Below are 18,943 nucleotides of genomic sequence, written 5' to 3'. Positions count from 1 at the left end.
CCCCAAGGAAGGCAGTCGAGGGCAGTGGTACCATGTACCCTTGTTCAATGGATAGGTGGGGCATGAAGGGTGGAGTCAATGTATAGCGTGATGCGCTTGAGCGCATAAAAACTAAAGCTCGATGTCTGTCGCTGCAAAGCCCCCAAGTGAGAATGGGACTGCCAGTGTCTGCCAGCTTATTCTGGGCTGTTTGCCCCCCCCCAAGCCAGTCTGATGAGTTTAGATGTACTTGCACTGAAGAAGGGACGACCTGGATGATAGGGTATGTTGATAAATAGATAGAGTAGCTTTGGCAGGACTGCCATTTTCATTAGTGAGATCCTGCCTGCTAATGAAAGCGGCAATGATATCCAGCGGGTTTGTGATGGATTCCAATGCTGTTCCATAGTTTGCCCTCAATGGCTCCCTCCTTTCTCGGAGAATCCTCACCTCCAAATATTTTATTTCTGAGTCACACCATGTTAACGGAAAATCCAGGGACATCTCTGGAGTGGATGGAGTCAGGGATTTGCTCCAGTTGATGTGTATCCCCAAGATGTCCCCAAACCTGATAAATTCACGAAGGATAGGGTAAAGGCTGATGCTCGGCTCACAAAGGTAGAGGGTGATATCCTCAGCATAAAGCGAAACTAGGATATGTCTCGAGGGATATGGTATGGCATATTCTCTATTGGTGTTGACGTAGCTTGGCAGCTAAGGGCTCAATAGCAAGAGCAAAGAGTAGGGGTGACAAGGGGCATCCCTGACGAGTGCCCTAGAGATTGGGAAAGGAGAAGATTGTAGTCCATTCACCTGCGCGACGGCTGTGGGTTGGTTATATAGCAGAGCCATCCAGCTAAGGTATGCCGCAGGTAATCCCATTCGCTCAAGATAGCAAGCAGGTAGTCCCATTCCAATTAATCAAATGCCTTTGTGGCATATAAAAATACAGCTACTGCATTGGATTCTGGGTCAATGTCCTGTAGCAGCGCAAAGACAGCACGCAGATTGTGGGAAGTTGCCCTCCTGGGTATAAACCCTGCTTGGTCGAGCAGTACTGGTCCCATCATCAACAAGCTAAGTCTATTAGCTAGTATTTTAGCTAGAATCTTAGAGTCACAATTTTTTAAGGACAGGGGTCTGTAAGCGTCACATTTAGTAGCGTTCTTGCCTGGTTTGAGAAGAGAGATAATCAGGGCTTGTCGCATCGACTGCAGAACTCCAGTCTCTCTGGCCTTCTCATATACCTTCCAAAGTATGGGAACAATCTCATCAATGTAGCACTTGTTAAAGTCTACTGGTAGCCCGTCAGGGCCAGGTGCTTTGCCCGAGCTCAGTTGCATGATGGACTCCCGCACCCCGTCCTCCTCAATGTTAGCTGCCAGGAATTCCCTACAACTGTTGTTTATCCACTCAAGCACAGTGTCCTCGAAATATGCTGTCACATCAATCTGACTAGTTCTGTGCATGCAGTAAAGCTGTTGGTAATGGGACACAAAAATATTAAGGATTATTGTGGGGTCTGCATGCAATGTTCCAGTCTCGTTCTCTACACTATATATGTTGTTTGTGAATCGGGGAGTCCTGATTACCTCTGCAAGAGCTTTTATCCATCCCCGTAGACACATGCACGGGCATGTTTAGACCGAAACAGGATTTCCCGCTCTGATGTGTCCGTGTGCTCTATTAACTGTTCCTTCAACCACACGTGCAAAAGTGCAGTGGGAGCTTCTGCTATGGAATTCTCAGTTGCTTTAATGGCCTGTTCCAATTTCCTTAATGTGTTTCTGATGTCGCACAGTATTCTCCTGCTTTTAGAGATGCATAATCTCAGTTACCTTAAAACTTTCCCATACGCTAGCCAGCATCTGCATTCTGTCACTGTTACGTGGGAAGAAGTCCAGGATTTCCTGCCGCAGCTTTTCCCGGAATACAGTATCCAACAGCGTTGTGGGTTGGAGTCGCCATGAGCTATAAGGAGTTTCATTAGCAGGGGGGGCAAAGCGTTACCAATACAGGGGAATGGTCTGAGTAAGTTCGTGCAAGATGACATGTCTCTTTGAGCCACGTAAATAGGCCCGCCGAGAGCAACCAATAGTCGATTCTTGACCAGCTTACATGAACTGAGGAGTAAAATGTGCCCTCCCTGCGTATAGGGGGTAGGACTCTAAGGGCGTCCAACATATGTTGTTCTGCAATTATGCTATTTAGGTGTTTCCCTGCCTTGGTATGGGGCCTGCGGTACAGCAGGAGCGAGAATCCAGTGGCAAAGTGAGCAAGGGACCCACGTCTGGGCATACCCTGGCAACTTAGGGCGAACAAAGCGATACCAAAGGGGATGATGGACGGAGCGTTTGAACAAATCAAACACTCACCCCCAGTCAACTGATCTAGGTTTAATCCATCATCATTCTTTAGCTCACTCCACCACCCCAGTTCAGACATGGCCATATGCAAATCAGTCTGACCCTGTGCCTCATGGGAACATTCTAGCCCGAACTGCCAAGCCATGTCTTCCCTGGACCGGAAACAAGCATGCTAGGACCGGTTTCGGGTTCATAACCCTCATCAGCCAGGCTATCTTGAATCCAGTGGCAAAGTGAGCAAGGGACCCACGTCTGGGCATACCCTGCCAACTTAGGGTGAACAAAGCGATACCAAACGGGATGAAGGACGGAGCGTTTGAGCAAATCAAACACTCACCCCCAGTCAACTGATCTGGGTTTAATCGATCATCATTCTTTAGCTCACTCCACCACCCCAGTTCAGACATGGCCATTTGCAAATCAGTCTGACCCTGATATATATGTTTACAATGGCAAATACCTTGTTGTTCTTCCTAACCTGCATGATAAGCCAACGACCTTGATGGTCATGTGTATGAGATAAGACCTTTAGACCATCTTTCCTAGACAGCAGAGTGATAACTCAATTTTTTGTTTATAGCTTAGGAAATTACCGCCTCTGCCACCCAGGAGTAGTAGAATTTGGCATGTTTATTAAGTTCATTGTGTGTCTCTTGTAGCAATATTATCTCCCCTCCCAATTTGTTACAATATTCTGCAACTTTTCTATGCTTCACAATGTGGTTCAGACCCTTAATTTTTTGTGAAAGTATATTAAGAGGTAATGTCTTTCTGTCAAGTGGGAAATTGAGTTAGTAGTCGATTCGTAGGATGGGTATAAAAATAATTCTGATAAAGTATGTGTTGTATTAGTGCATGTAAATCTGCGTGGGAGTCTTCATGAAATCAGAGTGCGCTGAGTCAAGGCAGGCTTACTATCTCTTTATATATGGGGCTGAAGATGCCAAAGAGGAAGCCAGGGAGAGATCCCATGTGAGGGTGAATGTGTCAGTGCAGATGGAGAATGGATCACTGGGAGGATGTGTAGCTCCTCAAAAAAGTTGGAGACAGAGAGCAATAGGATTGACCAATAAGCTGTCTGTAACGAGCCCTGTATTGGCGGAGGTGCATGCCACGGACCTGCCGATATTGGAATCGTAAGGGCCAGGAGTGAGGAGGGAGAGAGATAGCAGAGGGGGAGGCAGAATAGATCAAACTAAAAAATAACAATGAAAACATAATCACCAACAAAACCACAAACCCACCCCAGAAATATGAATGAAACGCATTACCCCACCCTGTTACTCTTGGGGAGAGTAAGGCCTCTGATAGCACAACATAGGGACCCTGAAGCCCTGGTCCATCTTGTGTAATTTGCGATTGACAAAACCCAACACTTATAATGGAGACACAAGTACATTAAAGTATTGTGGGTGGCCTAAGAGGCAATGGCTCCCTACATGAAGGGAATGGCTATTTGGAGGTCAATGACTTATTAATGTGAAATGTCTATTTTACAACCGTAAATATGAGTTAACAGGTTTGCTAAACATTATCTGAGTGAAATAAACTAGCATGCAACCCGGATAAAGCAACACAAAACCGATCAATTGGCATATCTAACCACCAAGTGATAATGTCGAACACATGAACAAAAACAATTATTAAATCTGCACTTCTCTTTGGCACCGCCTCAAGTTATCATGTCTGTTTGGGTTGCAGAGTCTATGAATTCTTGAAGATCTGAGGGAGAAGTGAAGATCCTCTGTTTCCCGTTGAACAAGATACTGAATCTGGATGGGCCCACAATAGTCAAGGAATAGATCGATCTTGTTGTGATTGTCGGAGGGCCAGAAAGCCTTTCTTGGTGATCCCCATGTCCTGAGAGTAGTCTTGTACAATGGTTATTCTGGCCCCGTTCCACTGACCGTATTGGACTCTCTGCATGTTGAGGATCATTTCTGTGTGACAGTGGCATAAAGGCCAGAATATCAGCGTTCTTGGATGTGAAGACGAGGTGGACAAAGTGATATGGAGTTTACCTGAGGGTATCCTGTGTGCTCACTCTATTTCAAACTCTTAATCAAAAGAAAGTCCCAGCGAGCAAGGATTCCAGTATTCCAAGAATTCAGTGTATGAGTATGCATCATATTTCACATTTTCCTAGAGGCTGAAGATGCAAAGGTTTCTCCTGTGGTTGCGATCCTCAAGTTCTGCGAATTCCTTTGCCATCACATGCAGCTTTGCGATGACAAGTCCACTCCTTTATGTGTTGACATAGCGGTGGTTAAATTAGCTCTGAAACCCATCGCAATTTCACTCACCTCCTTGATTAATGCCATGTTTGAATCAGGAGAGTTCCCCAAAACTTGGAAGATAGCCTCAATACTTCCACTATTGAAAAAACATAACCTGGATCCTAGGGACCCAAATCATTTTCGGCCAATTTCTCGCCTTCTGCTGCCGGCAAAGTTGGTAGAGAAAGCAATGAACTCCCAGCTGAGTGCCTTTCTTCATGAGAATCAGGTGTTGGATCCCACTCAATATGGCTTCAGAGAAGGGCACAGTACAGAGGCCGCCCTCATAAAATCAACTGAAAAATTAGGGAAGCCCTGGATCAGGGAGGTGAGGCCGCACTAATCATGTTGGATCTCTCCGCGGCTTTTGACAAGGTCAATCATGATCTCCTGATGGATCGTTTGTCGGAGTGTGGGGTCTGGGGCAAGGCATGGAAGTTATTAAAATCCTTTCTAACTGATAGAACACAAATAGTGTCCGTGGGCAAATTTTACTCCAAACCATTTTTTCTGCCTTGCTGAGTGCCGCAGGGGTCATCTCTCAGCCCTACCCTTTTTAATGTGTACATAGCGCCCCTGGTTAGATCCTTTGGCTTTAGTCCTACCTCATACGCGGAAGATACAGAAATTGTTGTGTCGCTGCTCCAAGGACAGGAATCAGGGAAGAGCAAGTTCCATGACTGCATGGAAGCAGTTAAAACCTGGATGACACAGAATTGCCTGAAACTTTACTCAGGCAAAACTGAGATCCTCATGTTTGGAAATAAGGCAAATTTCTGGGCCCCCGACTGATGGCCGGCAGAACTGGGCAACCTCCCTAAACCCACGCGAAAGGCTAAAAACCTGGGAGTTATAGTGGATGACTGTCAGGCCTCTGGAGTATGAAGTAACAACTGTGCGCGCAACACTATAAGGCGTGTAGTCCAAAAACGAAAAGACTGGTGAAAAAGAATCTTTGGACCGAAATAATTCGGCAACAAAATTCCAAGATGGCCGACGCTGCAGAAGACGCGAAGGCGGTCTAGTTTTTCTATCTACAGGTGTCCAGAATCCAGGTGAAGCACGCGCTCCGTGAAGAGCGCGCACTTCACTGAAGTAATTTTCATCTGCGCAGCTAGAATTAGAGTTCCAGAGCATCACGTCGGGTTTTCGTCCGGTATTTGTTTCGCTTCCCGTCGGAAGTAGTACAGAGTAGAGTTTAATACCTGGTTATAGTTTAGTAGAGGAAATATCGTAAAATCTGAAGAAGACAATTTTCTCGTCATTACTCACCTGTACCAGTTTTGAAAACCAGTCAGCAGCTTAGTCCGAAGTTAGAGATACTTCAGCGCCACCTAAGGTTCGAAGAACAGAAGACCGAAGCTAAGTATAATTATTTATAGAAAAGTCGTGAATAAAACAAACGAAAATTTAAGAGCGTAAATACTTGGTAATAAGTACAACTTACCAGTGCAGGAGATTAGACACAACCTATAAGGAAGAAACAAAGTGCAAGGTTATTTTCTAGGGAAATTTAGTAGACATCAAATTAACATAAGAGAAAGAAAGAGAAAGAATAATACTTACCAGAGAGCAGTTGGAGAGAGATTGACCAATGCATATCAGAGAGCAGTAAATTCATACCTAGGTAGGAAGATAACCAGAACTCTCAAGCTAATAAATCTAAGTAAAGGCATATACAAAAAACACTAGTTAAGGAATATAGAGAATTGGAAGAAACTCGAGTGACGTTTTACAGAAGACAGAAGCTACCTCTAAAGTAAGTGAAGAAGCGGACGGTAAACACTATATATGCAGTTGAAAGGTTAACTCGACAGTAATTAGTGACAAAAAACTTATTTTATAGGTGAAGACACTGAGAGGCGGCAATAAGAAAGAAAAAGGAATTGTATTAGATAGAAATACTGACAGAGGAGAGGCGCAGCACTTGAAAACTTAGGGTAGGTAAGACAATAGAAAATATAGAAAGAATAGAATTAGAGTAGAGTAGGCATTAATATAGATGTGTTATGTGTTGAAGGTTCTCTTAGAAGAAGTCTACAGAATGGAAGACGAAGTAGACGAGCAAGAGTGAACCAGAGTTTTCAAGACCAGTCTCTTCTTGATTTGTTATTTTATCCACTCCCCCTTCCGCCTTGAAGGTAATATTGGAGTCAAGGTGCAATTCATTGATCTCCGGTTTATCTTTGAGCAGGAGTTGGGAATCAGCTTCTCTGTTCCTGTACAAGCTCTTAGACGGTTAAGTATTGAACCTTGACAGAGTGAAGTACCCAAGTGGTATACTTGCACCCGGACAGAAATGACTGAAGAATTCAATTTACAGACCTTGGGAACGGTCTTAGAGACAATTCAGAACGAGGTAGTGGCTGTAAGAGAGGAAAACCAAAACCTTAGACAGGAAGTGTTAAACTCAAGAAAGGAGACAGCAGAATTAGCCTTAAGATTGAGACAGCCAGTGAGCTCTGGAAGAGACACATTAAACCAGTCTGCTGAAGAGCCAAATAGAGTAACCACACAAGTAATCCATTCCTTGTCCCCAGTTATCCCGTTGGCCCCTCCGGAGCGATTTAGTGGGGATCCACAAAAGGCACAGATATTCATCACTCAGTGTTCCTTACACTTCATGTGTCGCCCTTCCATTTTCCCAGATGCGCAGTCAAAGGTGGCCTTTGTCTTATCGTACTTGAGTGGTGATGCTGCGTCCTGGTCCATGCACTTGGTTTCCCGTGACGATCCCCTATTGCAAAATTATGAAAATTTCAAACAAGAATTTCTCCGAATATTTGACAGACGAAGAATCTCCCAAGCGGTTGATAATGAATTACTCGACTTAAGGCAAGGAAACCAAGATTTAGTGGCGTATTTAGCACAGTTTAACAAACTAGTCGTCGAGACTGACTGGCCAGAGAGCAAAAGAGTTGCGGTATTTTATAGAGGACTAAGAGATGAACTCAAGGATGTGCTGGCACAGATACCAAATCGACCCACGGAAATCTCGGAGATAGTAGACCTGGTCTTAGAAATAGATTTCCGTCAAGGGGAGAGAAGAGGAGAAAAAAGAAGAGAGTTAAGACCAATAGTTCCAAGGTTTGACCGGGCCCGATCAGACGGAGCTAAAATTGCTGAAGGACAGATGAGTTCGGAACCCATGCAGACAGGAACTATAAGAGGTCCCTTGACGAAGGAAGAAAAAGAGAAAAGAAGGACAGGGAATCTATGCATGTACTGTGGTTCCAGTGGACATTTCGTTAGAGGGTGCCCCAAGAAACCAAAAACTTCTTTAAGACCGAAGGAAAACTTGCAGCTCCACCTGTAGCCGGAGTTGGACCGGTGGATGCTAATCAAAAATCAACTCCAGAAGAACATCGAGTGGCAAACACCTTACAATCGTCTGCCCCACATTTAATCTTATCTATGGTACTTAAGTTTTGGCAGATAACATTGACGGAAGTATCAGTGATGATAGATTCCGGAGCAACTGGAAATTTTTGAGATTTAAAATTTGCTGCAAAAGTGGGGTTACAAGCTATACGGAAGCCCAAAAGTGAACCAGTCCGAGCAGTCGACGGAACGAACCTATCCTCCGGGCCCATAGTAAGCCATACAGAACAGGTGCAATTGATTTCCAGTGATGGCCACGAAGAAGTCATTCAATTTAACTTAATTGATGCACCTCAATTTCAGCTCATTTTAGGTCTTCCATGGCTCACAGAACACAACCCAACGGTGAATTGGAGTTCTAGGACTATAGTGATGGATTCAGAGTACTGTAGAAAGAATTGTTTTGAGACAAAGGAAAAGACCAGAGAGTGCAATCCTGCCCAAGCCTTGTGTACGACCGGAGTATCTGTGTGTGTCATAGATTCACAGGAGATACCCTCTGAGTATGAAGATTTTGCTGATGTTTTTAATGAAACGGAGGCAGAGCAATTGCCACCCCATCGGGTGTATGATTGCAAAATAGATCTGGAACCAGGTTCTAATTTACCTTGCAGCCGAGTCTATGCTCTAACCGAAAAGGAACATCACCATTTGAAGGAATACTTGGACAAATACCTGGCAAATGGGTTTATCCGCCTATCCCAGTCTCCGGTATCTTCCCCCCTTTTATTTGTGCCTAAGAAGGAAGGAGATCTTGGGACTTGTATCGACTATCGTGCAATCAATAAGATCACCAAGAAAAACCAATGCGCCCTTCCTCTTATTTCTGTCCTACTAGATCAGGTGAAAGGAGCGCAGATATATACAAAATTAGATCTCAGAGGAGCCTACCATCTCGTGAGGATGCGCGAGGGGATGAGTGGAAGACAGCCTTCAGGACAAGATTTGGACTATTTGAATACCAAGTTATGCCATATGGCTTGTGCAATGCCCCGGCTGCCTTTCAGCACTTCATCAATGATGTTCTCAGTGAATATATCGATCAATGTGTGATAGTATACATTGACGATATTTTGATCTATTCGTCTGACACGGGACAACATCAAAAACAAGTAAGAGGAGTCTTACAAAAGCTCAGAGAAAACAAGTTGCTTGTAAAACTAGAGAAATGTGCGTTCCATGTTACACAAGTGGAGTTTTTAGGTTTCGTCCTATCTCCAACAGGAATAAACATGGATGAGCGAAAAATCAAGGCTGTGGTTGATTGGAAATCCCCTGAATGTGTGAAAGAAATTCAGAGCTTTATCGGATTTGCGAATTTTTATAGAAGGTTCATAAGTGAGTTTTCACGAAAGATATTTCCATTGACACGTTTACTTAGAAAAGGTGTTCGCTTCGAGTGGACAGAAGAATCAGAAAGAGCCTTTGAATCTTTAAAAAAAGACTTTACCACTGCTCCAATACTCTTGCATGCAGACCCTACAGAGCCTTTCTATGTTGAGACGGATGCCTCTGATCTCGCAGTAGGAGGAGTGTTGTCCCAATGACATAAGGTAACGGGGCAATTACATCCAGTTGCCTACAGATCACGAAAACTAACGCCAGCAGAGTTGAACTATACCATAACGGAAAAAGAGTTACTGGCTATTAAAGATGCATTTAAAGAATGGCGGCATTATCTCATGGGTGCGCAACATCAAGTAACGGTATTCACAGATCATAGAAACTTAACATTTCTGAAATCAGCCAGGACCCTAACCCCAAGACAACTGCGATGGTCATCGTATTTTGCTGACTACGACTTTGTGATTACTTACCGACCCGGCGCCCAGAATGGGAAGGCTGACGCTCTATCTAGATTAGGAACGAATGAACAAAAGATTCAAATAGAAAATCAGACTATAATTCCAAGTTCAAAAATAATTGAAGCTACGATCTCTTCTGATCTTAAAGAACAAATAATCAAAATCATGAGCCCCGAAGAGATGCAGGATTGGATAAAAGAAGAAGCAGAGAGAGAAATTCAACATCAATTACCTTATTATAAAGGGGCTTTATACTTGCCTACCAAAGAGTTACAAGATCAAGCAATGGCGGAGTGTCACGATAATCTTTTGGCAGGACATAAGGGAGAGGCAAAAACTGAAGAGTTAATCAAAAGACATTATTGGTGGCCTCACATGACCAGAGACATTGAAAAGTACGTTAAGAAATTTGTGCTCAGGGAAAATCTGAATGACAAGCACCTAAAGGGCTGCTACAACCCTTACCCACACCACCTTATCCATGGCACACAGTCACTCTAGACCTTATAGTGGACTTGCCTCTAAGTCACGGCTACAATACCATTCTAGTGTTTGTAGATGCATTTTCAAAGATGGCACATTTCATGGCCTTAAAAGGGGTTCCCACCGCAAGGCAGCTAACTAACCACTTTAGTACACAAATAGTAAAGATTCATGGGGTTCCCAAGGTGGTTATTTCGGGCAGGGGAACACAGTTTGTGTCCCATTTTTGGAAGGCATTTGTGGAGGGTCTAGGAATAGAGGCTAGATATATTCGACTAGTTACCATCCCGAGACAGATGGGCAGACAGAGAGGGTGAACCAGGAATTGGAGCAATACCTAAGGTTGTTCCTCTTGAAACAAGAAGGTGAATGGTCAGACTATCTATGGGCTGTAGAATTTGCACAAAATAACGCCAGAAACGCCTCTACAGGCTGTTCCCCATTTTGTCTGAATTACGGTAGACACCCAAATTCCACCATCAGACAAACAGATATTTCAGTTCCAGCAGTAAAAGATCTGGTGACTCATTTAGAATGAGTCCATCAGACTGCTATACAGAATTTAGAACAAGCCAAAAGGAAATATAAGATTTATGCAGATAAAAGGAGACGAGAGGGCCCTTCCCTAAAGATAGGGGATAGTGTCTGGTTAAGCACAAAGAACCTTAGATTAAAAGGGAACTGAAAATTCCAGCCTAGGTTTATAGGGCCTTACCCGATAGAAGAAAAAACTACTCCACTTAATTACCGATTGAAATTACCCACTAAGTTAAAAATTCACCCAGTCTTTCATGTTTCCTTGTTAAAAAAGGCATCACCAGAACTGCGAAAAAATGTGTCACCAAGACTCATCCAATTAGAGTCCGGAGTCGAATTTGAAGTAAAGGAAATCCTAGATTCAAAGGTATTCAAGGGAAAACTGTACTTCTTAGTAGATTGGAAGGGTTATGGACCAGAGGAGCTATCCTGGGAATTGGAGTCAGACGTTCATGCACCCAGACTAGTGAAATCGTTTCATCAACGATTCCCTACGAAACCGAGATTGAGAGGACCTCCTTTGTTGAGGGGTACTGTCAGGCCTCTGGAGTATGAAGTAACAACTGTGGGGGCAACACTAACTAAGGCGTGTAGTCCAAAAACGAAAAGACTGGTAAAAAAGAATCTTTGGACCGAGTTAATTCGGCAACGAAATTCCAAGATGGCCGCCACTGCAGAAGACGCGAAGGCAGTCTAGTTTTTCTATCTACAGGTGTCCAGAATCCAGGTGAAGCACGCGCTCCGTGAAGAGCGCGCACTTCACTGAAGTAATTTTCGAGTGCGCAGCTAGAATTAGAGTTCCAGAGCATCACGTCAGGTTTTCGTCCGGTATTCGTTTCGCTTCTCGTCGGAAGTAGTACAGAGTAGAGTTTAATACCTGGTTATAGTTTAGTAGAGGAAATATGACAATTTTCTCATCATTACTCCCTTGTACCAGTTTCAGAAACCAGTCAGCAGCTTCGTCCGAAGTTAGAGATACTTCAGCGCCACCTAAGGATCGAAGAACAGAAGACCGAAGCTAAATATAATTATTTATAGAAAAGTCGTGAATAAAACAAATGAAAATTTAAGAGCGTAAATAGATGGTAATAAGTACAACTTACCAGTGCAGGAGATGAGACAGAACCTATAAGTTAGAAACAAAGAACGAGGTTATTTTCTAGGGAAATTTAGTAGACATCAAATTAACATAAGAGAAAGAATAATACTTACCAGAGAGCAGTTGGAGAGAGATTGACCAATGCATATCAGAGAGCAGTAAATTCGTACCTAGGTAGGAAGATAACCAGAACTCTCAAGCTAATAAATCTAAGTAAAGGCATATACAAAAAACACTAGTTAAGGAATATAGAGAATTGTAAGAAACTCGAGTGACGTTTTACAGAAGACAGAAGCTACCTCTAAAGTGAGTGAAGAAGCGGAAGGTAAACACTACATATGCAGTTAAAAGGTTAACTCGACAGTAATTAGTGAAAAAAAACATATTTTATAGGTGAAGACACTGAGAGGCGGCAATAAGAAAGAAAAAGGAATTGTATTAGATAGAAATACTTGCAGAGGAGAGGCGCAGCACTTGAAAACTTAGGGTAGGTAAGACAATAGAAAATATAGAAAGAATAGAATTAGAGTAGAGTAGGCATTAATATAGATGTGTTATGTGTTGAAGGTTCTCTTAGAAGAAGTCTGCAGAATGGAAGACGAAGTAGACGAGCAAGAGTGAACCAGAGTTTTCAAGACCAGTCTCTTCTTGATTTCTTATTCTATCCACTCCCCCTTCCCCCTTGAAGGTAATATTGGAGTTAAGGTACAATTCATTGATCTCCGGTTTATCTTTGAGCGGGAGTTGGGAATCAGCATCTCTGTTCCTGTGCAAGCTCTTAGACGGTTAAGTATTGAACCTTGACAATGACAGACTGAACTTTGGGGATCAGATAAACGCCACGGCCTCAGCCACTTTTCCCTCTCTTAAACTGATCAAAAAGATAAAACCGTTCCTGCCGGAAGACAGTCAACGTACTGTTGTTACAACTCTGATTTTATCACGGCTAGATTACTGCAACGGGCTCTATTTGAATAATCAAGAGCGTTATTTAAATAAACTGCAGATCCTGCAAAACGCGGCAGCAAGACTTCTGAAAGGTACCTCAAAATTTGTATCAGTCTCCAAGGGAATTAAAAGACTACACTGGTTGCCAATCAGGAAATGGGTGCGTTTCAAATCCTTATGCACAGTTTTCAAGGCTTTACATGGCATGCATCCATAATATCTGAAACAACGGTTTCAATGGTACACTCCCAAAAGAACCTTGTGCCAAACTAGGAATCGTACCCCCCCATTAAGAAAGCTACGTGGGGTGGAAGAAGTTTCATCACGTGCGAGGCTAAGGCCTGGAATGACCTCCCTTGAAATCTGAGGAACACCACTGACCTCCTCATATTCAGAAGGGAACTGAAAACTTGGCTTTTCAACGTATAGAATCTTCAACGGATAATCTCCCCATAAGTTCTTGAACTCTGAGAGGTAGCAATCGGCGCCAGGACACCCCCGAGTAACCGATGCGCTTTAGAAATTCATATAACATAATATAATACTGCCAATGCTTGAGGAGGTCTAGTTTAGGTGTAATCGGCAAGCCTGGCAGAGGTGGGCCAGCTTTGGGATGCTTCAAGGTGGCTTTCGAGTCCTTAGCTTCCTTAGCATCTCTTGCCTCTCTACGCTTGTCATCAGACATTGTGTTAGACCTGAATGTTCAAATCCGGATAGGTTAACTCTGCTGAGAGGCCACAAGATAACCTTGCTGGGGTATGCTAAAACACCCCTTCAAGGCAGCAATAATGGTACGGCAGTACAAATCAGCCAGACATATGCATTTGTGTGCTCATTGATGAAGAGGGTGCACTAATGAGAGTGAGGAACGTGTGGAATGATCACACAGAGAGTAAGTTTCGACCAGGAGAACTCAGGAGGCCCAAAAACTTATAGTCGCTGACAAACTACCTGGTGACAAGTGAATCTTCTCCTTTTTCTCACCTCTGTATAATGAACATAATAAGCACAATGAGTACAATGCGCAGTACGAGCGCAATGAGGTAACAAATAGAGGTGGAGTGCAAACGCAGGCTATAAGAAGGCTGAGGCAGAAAACTATGGCAATGAGAAGCACAACCGTGTCTCTTCAGGAGACTCCAAGTTTTGTGGAGATTCGAGTACAGACCACTACAAACAGCAGCGTGGTACCCTTCTAATGCAGATGCTGCCTGCACTAAGCCTGGGCATGAAATTCCGCTCCGCTCACGGAGTTTGCTGAGTTTTTCCCACTCTGTGTAGAGTGCAGGTTTCTGAAAAACTCCACTTAGCAGCGCAGAGTTTTTACCTCGCTCACCAGCGCGAGCAAGGAAAAGCTTACTCCAGATCACCTCCCGTAGAGATTTCTCAGTGCTGTTGGTCACGGATAGTTGCTACCGCTCGCATTGAGAAACCTTCCATTCGTGTTCAGGAAGCTGCCACTCAAATAGAATATTAACTCGAGTGGCAGAAAAAGCAGCACCCTCTTGAGCTGCGAGTGGTGCTGTTTGCGCTGATTTTACAGCATGGGACAAGCACCCAGGGTTAAAAATCACTGCAAATGGCGCAACATGCAGACTGTGCAGCTTGCGAAACTCCGCATAGCGTGGTGGAGTTTTTGGGCCACTGTTTTTGCAAAGTTCCGCCTAGCAGAACTCCCCAAACTCCACTCAGGCCTAGCTTGCACCCGTTCTCACCTCAGTATACTGAGCAGAATGAGAAGAATGAGCACAATGAGTACAATGTGCACTGTGAGCACAGTGAGGTAAAGAATAGAGGTGGGGTGCAAATGCGAGCTATAATAAGGCTGAGGCAGGAAGCTATGTCAAAGCGTAGCACAGGCGTGTCATCTAGGAGACTCCAAGGTGTGTAGAAATGCATATACGGGCCTCATCAAAGAGATGCATGGTACCCATCTAATATAAATTCGACCTGAATGCCGTTTTGGCACATTAAAGGTGATTGCACATCGTAGTCTGCTTCAGTCACTTTGTTATATGCAGGAGGGAAAGCCCTGGGGGCCAGACAGCCTCAGACAGGAGTGAGCAGGAGCGTATGGGGCAGATTGGAAGAATAAAGATGCAGAAAATGCCGGTATACCAGAAGCGGAGGTGATGTATCATCAGGAAGCGTGACTGCTATGACCCACCTCAAGTAGTGTTGAGAAGCTACATTACAATTTGGTTACATGTTCGCTGTCCATAGCTATGTGGGTGTGCAACACGGGAGTGCCGTCCCAATGCACTCATGCATTTACCTCTTCTCAGGTGGCTGGTTAGTTCGTCAGAGAGACTGTCTCACCGGAGTACTGAAGGTGCCCACCATTTTGAAGCCGCCGTGCGTTAAGCATATACTGGCCACAGAGTACAGGCGTTTTTGTGGTTAGTTATTAGCACTGCATGGGGTCCACGATGGATGCGGGAGGTCTTTCAACCTCTTTTAAAACCAAAAACGTGCCTCTGGGTCATGTTGGAAGGGTGATGGTTGCCTATGGGGTCCGGAGCTCACGGATCAGGCTGCCATTACACTTGGGCGCAAGCCACGCCCTAACAGTTTGCATCCTAAATAGAATTAACCCCATAGTTGTGATCAGGAGCCACGTGTGCAACAGGGGACTCTGTCTACATGAATTCTCACAACCATTACTTTTATAGCGCAGAAAAATGCCAGAGACCCTGCTTCGTATAGGTTGACTACCTCACTCTAGGAGTTTATGGACACTGCCACCGGTACTGAAGATTTTAACTACAAATCATTGATTCCAGGTGTGTGAGTCTAATTAGTTCAAGGAAAGCAAAATAAGACTACAGCACCCACAGTGCATTAGGCTATCACACAAAAGTCCAGGGGCTTTATTACAATAAATCCCCGGGGGCGCAACAGACGTTTGCTCTCACTTTGCACGCCACCGGGGCACTTTGGTATTACAGAAGGGAGCTCTGACACTTGTGCGTCCCCTTCAGTAATACCAATTGTGCTGGCGCACTTAAAGCGTCAGCGATATCATCACGGGCATTCTCTCATTTGCATAGGGGTGTGCCCTATACAAATAAAAGACTTCCTGTGCCTCTGCGTCCGTGCCATTTTACAGACACATGCGCAGAGGAAAAGAAGCTCTCAGGGAGTACACTCCTGGTGCGCCACCTTTTAGGTGCCGCACTGTGGGTGTGCCCCCTGAGAGCAGCCCTCTGGAGGGGAGAAACGGGGTCCTATGGACCCCCGGACATCCCCTTGCAGGCAGGTGCAGTAACTGACAGCACTCGCCTGCAACGGGATGTCTAACACCCCTCTAAAAGTGCAGGCGGGTTGCCGCCTGCAATGTAAAACACAGAGCGGCAGCCGCTCCATGTTTTCACATGAATGCGCAGCTGCCAGGGCAGGGCGGGTTTGCCGCTGCCCAGGGGACAGTGCAGTCACAATAATGGGGCGCATTGTCATTGTTTGCGCTTGGCGTACCTTTTAAAAGGTGTGCCGGGCGCAAACAATGACAATGCATAATACGGCTGCAGGAGTGAGATGGTCACCTTAGCTTGGAATTACATTTAAGTCTAGAGAAATGTAACAGAACGAAGGATACCCCATAACCAGGGCTTTAAGCGGGCCGGGTCTCACAGGTGCTGAGCACCGGCAGTTATTTAAAGGGGGCCTCAAAACAGGTCTCTATCGGGCTCTGCTTTGTGCCCTGGCACAGGCGGTCCATATTTTCAGGACTGCAGGCACATCGATGTGAGCTACTCACATGGCTCACTTAATTTAATTTAATTGTGGGTTTATATAGCGCTAGAATCGACTCCCGGAGGAGTATCTCCGCGCTTCGACCGCTGGGGAACCCGTCCTGGCTCACCCTGAGCCAGGACGGGTGCCCTAATGGGTATCTCTAAGGTGCAACCAAGCATCCCCGGCAGTCTGGGGGGGCTGTTGTGAAGATGAGGCAAGCTAATGCCCAGAGTTGCCGAGTGTGGTCCCTGACTGGAGTAGGCACCGAGGCGAGAATTATCGAGCCCGCTGACCCTGGTCCACGACCCTGCCGCGTCGGGAATCGAACCCTGGTCCCAGGCCATCCTCTGCTTACGGGTCTGCCGCCTCTAACCAGTGAGCCACACCTCTCCACCTTCTCCAACTTCTCACTAGTGAAGAAGTTACGGCATGCCGTCATGCCAGGTGAGCGTTTTAAGGGAAAGGAAGTCCTCTAAAGAGAGTAATTTTCTCTTTAGATTTCCCTTCTCTTTTTGAAACGCAGGAGCAGCATCGTCGTTGTGGTGTCACCAGGGCTTTAAGTGGAAGCTTTTTCAATATTTTCTACAAGCCATAGTTGCAGCTTATTTATCTTATGCAACTAACAACCATTGACAAAGCCAATAGTCCTGACTTGTAGATATGATGTTACTTCTATCATATATCTGAATGCAATGACAGAAACAGCAAAACACAAGTCGAGCGGCACACTATGCTAAGCACAGATGTTTAGCCTATGTGTTTTTAAGCCACGTCTTTAATTACATTGGCCACGTTCCTTTGAAAGACACACCCTCTCCCCCCCCCTCCCCCCCCCAGTTTTTTCATCCCACTTAAAGCCCTGCGCATTACCCTGTCAAAGGTTTGGTCAGCAGTGGGACTCTGTAGGCTAAACATTTTTTCACACAAATTGTTCTCTGGTGCTTGCCCGTATAACGTATTCCGATTACAATTGTCTTTAAAAAAAATGCTAAATAGATGGTGGAACGTGACAGCATATTTAACAAACTGTCTGAGATTCAGAACTGGGTCATTGGTGGAGTTCATAGGACAAACGAAGTTGTACAGTATATAAGGATATATTTGACCCCTAAACTGAATACATTAAATAACAATTTGTATTAGAGAATTTTACTATATATGCTAGTTTTCAGAGTCAAATAGGCTGAGGCCTGTGGCTGAACACACAGCGTTTCATCTCTTTCAGCTGAAGGGGACTCAAGCTCCTGTGTGCCACCTAGTGTTGTCGTGCGCTTCCCGCCCTCGGTTGCAGGTACAGGGCCACGCAATCCTGATTTATTTCACCGTCTTATGTGGTCACATGTAAAGTACTCACATTGTACTTGTAATTCTTATCGTTCACAGGCAGAGGCAGTCACCCCCATACATAATAATAAACGCCCCCCTCGACATTTAGCCGACCGTGAGTGACATCGACCACATGACCTAGCCGTGGGTAGGCACTTTTCCACAAAACGGTACCACCACCTATGTTCATCTTGGGACGAAACCATAGCGCCAAAACGAATATAGTAAAGTCTTTCACGGGGTTCGGGTAATAAAGTTGCCGCTCTTGGGCTACCAGTACGGGAGCCCGGCAGATAGCAGCGCATCCAGCAGGTACCGCGCGCCGCCAGCACTCTCCCTGCGTGTCGTGTGCAGGCGGAGCGGCTCTGCCTTAGCACTGCGGCAGCTCTCACTCGCTGCACATCTCAGCGTCGCGTCTCGCGGCGGCAGCGGCGCGCGCTGGGGATCGGGAGGTGAACTGTGGAGCACCCGGCCGGTGTGGACCAGAGACCGCGAGCAGGCGCTGCCGCCCTGGCCTCTGTGCTGCTAGTCGGGGATGTAGATGCTGTTTTTTACGGGCTCAGGGAGACGCGTCCAGGAGCTACCTTCTCTTTCTTAGCCCTACCGGGCTGTGCTGAGCGGACCCTGGGCAGCGAGAGGGCGCTGCCTCCTTCCTTCTCTCCTGCTCCGGAGCAGCGGCAGAGGGCGCCGGACCCGGTTCCCGCAGCAGGTAGGTCTGTGTGATTCTGTGACATCTCCATCCGCCCCTGGATGCAGCTGTGGCGGCTCTGTCCCACATCCTTCTCTCGCAGCTCCTCAGCGAGGGTTCCCACTGCAGCAGCCCGCCGCGGCACGCAGAAGCCCCCTCTGTCCATTCCACCCCGTGCACGGCCTGCCCCGGACGCAGGCGGGAGGAAAGTTTCGTCCAGTGTGTCACCGAGGCAGGTTCTAATTTTGACAGCCAACCCCCCTGTTGGCACACACGTGCGTGGCGGGCTCCCGCGGTCCCAGTGCCAAGGGGGCAGGGAC

General features: G+C 45.6%; 1 protein-coding gene across 2 annotated transcripts in view; it reads left to right on the top strand.

The window, feature by feature from the left end:
- Nucleotides 1-18,419: 18,419 nt before the first annotated feature.
- Nucleotides 18,420-18,943, top strand: part of ENOX1 (ecto-NOX disulfide-thiol exchanger 1) — a 2,037,207-nt gene continuing 2,036,683 nt past the window's right edge. The window contains exon 1 of one of the 2 annotated variants that reach the window (XM_085621817.1): nucleotides 18,420-18,644. The gene's annotated coding sequence lies outside the window, so the exon portion shown is untranslated. The remainder of the gene's footprint in view (nucleotides 18,645-18,943) is intronic. The other variant, XM_085621818.1, reaches the window with a different exon arrangement.

Source organism: Triturus cristatus, chromosome 8, assembly GCF_964204655.1.
Source record: "Triturus cristatus chromosome 8, aTriCri1.1, whole genome shotgun sequence".
NCBI classification, from domain to species: domain Eukaryota; kingdom Metazoa; phylum Chordata; class Amphibia; order Caudata; family Salamandridae; genus Triturus; species Triturus cristatus.
Note: the sequence above shows the minus strand (reverse complement) of the source record. Positions and strands in the feature narration are given on the sequence as shown.